Source organism: Amblyomma maculatum, chromosome 2, assembly GCF_055883805.1.
Source record: "Amblyomma maculatum isolate TAMU_Amacu chromosome 2, ASM5588380v1, whole genome shotgun sequence".
Taxonomy (NCBI): domain Eukaryota; kingdom Metazoa; phylum Arthropoda; class Arachnida; order Ixodida; family Ixodidae; genus Amblyomma; species Amblyomma maculatum.
Genome location: NC_139345.1, coordinates 196961645 through 196965664, shown reverse-complemented (window position 1 = coordinate 196965664; position 4020 = coordinate 196961645). Strand labels below are relative to the sequence as shown.

Here is a 4020-nt window from a genome sequence, read left to right as displayed (position 1 = left end):
CGATACAATCTTTGCGGACCCTTCCCACTGAACTTCGAGCTTGTTTTTCTTTGATGGCCGAAGAAGCGTCACTTGGCTGCCTACTTCAAAGGTGCGTTTTTTTGCTGACTTGTCGGAGTACTCCGTCGGCAAGCTTTTTGCCACCTTCATATGGCTTTCTACAATATCCTTTATTTTCCCCAGCCTCTGAAGTAGGTTGAGGACGTATGAGACTACATTTGAGTCTTCATCGCTGCCTTCCCAAGCAGCATGCGCATCGGAGTTCTCAAGCATCGGCCATACACAAGTTCTGCTCGGCGAAAACCTGTGGTCTCGTGGGGAGCAGATCTCAAGGCGAACATAGCGGCGCGAATGCAGGCCTCCCAATCACACTTGCGCTCTAAACACGGGGCTCTCAATATTCGCTTTAGTACCGAGTGCATTCGTTCCACTGGGTTAGAAGGCGGGTGATGGATCGAACTGTGCACCACTTTGATTCTGCATTTATCCAAAAAGGTGGAAGTTAGGCAGCTGGTAAACACGCTGCCGTTGTCGCACTGAATCTCGGAAGAGAACCCTACGCGTGTGAAAATTGAGAGCAGAGCGTCTACGACCTGGGGAGAATTGCGCTCCTTAAGTGGTACCGCTGCCGGAAACCTGGTCACGACACATAGGGCAGTCAGAACATACCGGCAACCGTTCGTTGATCCTTGCAGAGGACCTACAATATCGATTACCAGTCGCCGAAAGGGTTCTGTTATGACTGGCACCAACTTCATTGGCACTTTCCATTTGTCAGTGGATTTGCCCACTCTCTGGCAGGTGTCGCAAGAGCGCACAAATTGTTCAACATCTTTACAACAATACAACCAACAAAACTCCTGAGCAATTCTAGCTTTGGTCTTTTTCAAGCCAACATGCCCTGCCCACGCATTTTCATGCGAGAGTTCCAGTAGCTGACCGCGATACTTCCGAGGAATCAAAAGCTGCTCATATTTGAGACCCTGTTTATCCGTGTAGCTGCGGTACAATAAGCCTGATCTCTCATAAAATTCAACTCCCTTTTTCTTCACACCCAGTTTGACGCTTTTCATTAAATCGGCAATCGAGCAGTCTTCTTGCTGCTCGAGAATGAGAGTTTCCTTCTCAACTGCAGCCAGCACTTGCCAGCCGGTGGAAATCGGAGCGAGAGTAGAGCCCGCGTCGCCTGGTGGCGCCGAGTCTACAGCGCAGGCATCATTCTCAGCCACGTCCAAACATGGCTCACTCACACCTGCTCCCGCGCTCCGCGTTCCCTGCCGTGCCGTCTCCCCACTCAAGTTACCCTGCTCGTCCAGTGTGCCGCAGCGCGGTTCGCACACCGATGCAAGATCAAGTTGCTTCGACAGACTGCGCGCTTTGGATCGCGTGAGGGCCATATACGCCACGTCGGCAAAGAATGATTTGCCCTGATCCTTCAAAAGCTGCTCCGAGCTGTTTGAGAAGAGGTAAGGGAAATTGCTCCGGGAGGGCGGCAGACACAGCGGCTTCTGTGTTTAGTTTACCAAATTTTCCTTCAATGGTGACCGTCGCAATCGGTACACAGACGCTCTGCTGCTCTTCCACTTGCTGTTTCCAAGCGCATTCTCCCGTAAACTCACTCGGGGATACCAAAGACTAGTGGACAACATCCATAGTTGCTGCCGAGTCTCGAAGTGCCCTGCATTTTTTTTTGTTTACCTTAATCTCCTGCATATATGGCTCCAACAGTCGCAGGTTTTTGTCTGTTTCCCGAATGGTCGCCAACACAACTCTCTGTTTGCAGTACGTTGCAAGGTGCCCTTCGCTTTTTGCAGTTATAGCATTTCAACGGTTTGCGTTTTTAAAAACATGTCGCATCGTTGCCCTGTTTGGGAACATCAATAGCCCTCTGAGACTCATTCTGCCCCTCCCTTACAGTTTCTTTTGTAAGGGACGAGTCTTTACGAAACTCACAACGCGTGAATGGCTTCCGTTCGTCGGGCCTCCTCGGAAAGCCATCTTTCCTGTCAGTTTTCTCTACGCGAACTGCCTTGTTGTGCAAGCTTCGGCAGGCTTAATATTCTTCCGCTAACTCTGCTGCCTTGTTTAGCTTAACCTCCGTTAGCTTATCTAGCAACCAGAGCCTGACATCATCATCGATACAACGGTAGACTTGCTCTAATGCGACGCATTCCATGACCTTATCGCGATCGTTGTAAACCTCTTCGCCCTTGAGCCACTCAACTACGTCGGCCTTCAGACGGAACGCGAAGTCAACATGCGACTCCTTACCCTTATGAGCATACCGGAACCTCTGCCGGAAGGCTTCGGGCGACAATTTGTACTTCCGCAGTAGTGCTTCCTTGAGATCACTGTAGCTTTCGAAAGCCTCTTTCGACAGGCACGTGATTACGTCAGATGCCTCCCCGGGAAGCGAAGCAAACAAATTCTGTGCCCAGAGGGATGGCTCGATGTCATTCCGTTCGCACACATGCTCAAATTTCACGAGAAATTTAGCCATATCCTCGCCAATGGCAAAAGGCGGTAGTTGATCACGGATTTTGGGACTGTTGCAGAAGCTAAGCCAGGTGCTGGCGAGCTTTTGTGGAGCTCCAATTCTTTCATTTTAAGCTCCACCTGTCTAATCGCCTCACGCTCCTGCATTTCTTCCTTGCGATGTTCCCTCTCTTCCTCTTTTTCGCAGCGTTCCTTCTCCTCCCGCTTATGGCGCTCACTGATATCAGCCCAGGCCTCTGCGGCTTCCTCAACCATCACGTCCTTAGTCTGCATGATCTCAAGGATAGCTTCCTGTGTTTTCGTTGAGCCCACATCGATGCCTAACTCCTCACAAACTTGGAGTTCCTTGACCTTGTAACTCTCCATCATTTACACCGGCCTCTTGTTGTTTGCCTTTTTAGAATAGTGTACTATACGTTCGCTATCTCGCTCCTAGCAAGATACGCGCAAGCCTTTCTCATACTGATTGCCCTTGTAGCATCCTTTGGTTTTCAAACCACTTCCTGTAGGCTTAAAACACGCAAGGTTAACACAATGCTACGCTCAGCCTTTCTCTAAGCTACCCTGTGTGTTAGAGAAGTCTGGCATTGAGGGAAACTTCAGGTACTCACCGCGCCGAGGTGCCTGACGCCGGTCAATCCCGCAGCTGCCATCCAATGTTGTGCCGGTGGGCTTATCACACAGTAGCCCACCGTCAACAGGGTTGTGCCAAGGAGTTGGTTGCGTAGCGCTCGTCACCCGTTTTGTGAACGAGGGCTGTCAGCTCCCTGGGCAGTAGCGATGAATCCGAGTCGGCGCTGGTGAGATGAAGAAAAAGCTTTATACACTATTTACAGGCATTTACACAACACGTTCGGCTCGGGGGCCGAAAGCTAATATAGCCATACGCGACTGTTCTCGCGCAGCGACGGCCGGGGAGATTCCGCCGCGTCCGCTCTCTCAGGGGGGCGAACTGTTCCCGATGGACGCTGGTGACGAACTCACACTCGGAGTCTCGAACGGAAGCACTTGAGTCTGTAACCGAGAAACCGTTGACGCTCAAATGGTCCAATCCGACGGCAGCACTTACGCAGGGCCAATGGAAGAGCTTGCTGCGCACTTGCTTCAAATATGCCGCGGGGCGGGAAGTGGTCCACCGCCAGGGCCACGGCGCCGAGCTGTCTAGACGCTCAGCTCATGTTCAAACACGTCGCTTCTCTCCCTTTGGCAGGGCTCGCCTCCAGTGCACTGGTGATTTGCAGAGGAGTATCCAAATTTTGTGAAGGAGGCGTTTGCCTGAATTTCTGGGCTGCTTTGGCCGGGCACAACAGTTGTGCCGGTGGGGTTATTACAGAGTAGCCCACCGTCTACAATCAGCAGCGAAAATTGCGAGGCCGTCTTCTGTTCCAATTTGAGAACGCAATCCGATTTGAGATTTGGGATAACAAGCATTTTATTCCAATCACTATGACAAGCGAGCTGCTAGAATATGTTCGTAAAGCTTACAGACAGTAGGTGTAAGGGAAATAGGCCGGAGGGCCGTTA

At 51.2% G+C, this 4020-nt stretch overlaps 1 pseudogene; it reads right to left on the bottom strand.

Annotated features, from left to right (window-relative positions):
- Window positions 1–1719: 1719 nt before the first annotated feature.
- On the bottom strand, window positions 1720–2862 carry LOC146200870 (uncharacterized; annotated as a pseudogene).
- Between the last annotated feature and the right edge of the window lie 1158 nt (window positions 2863–4020).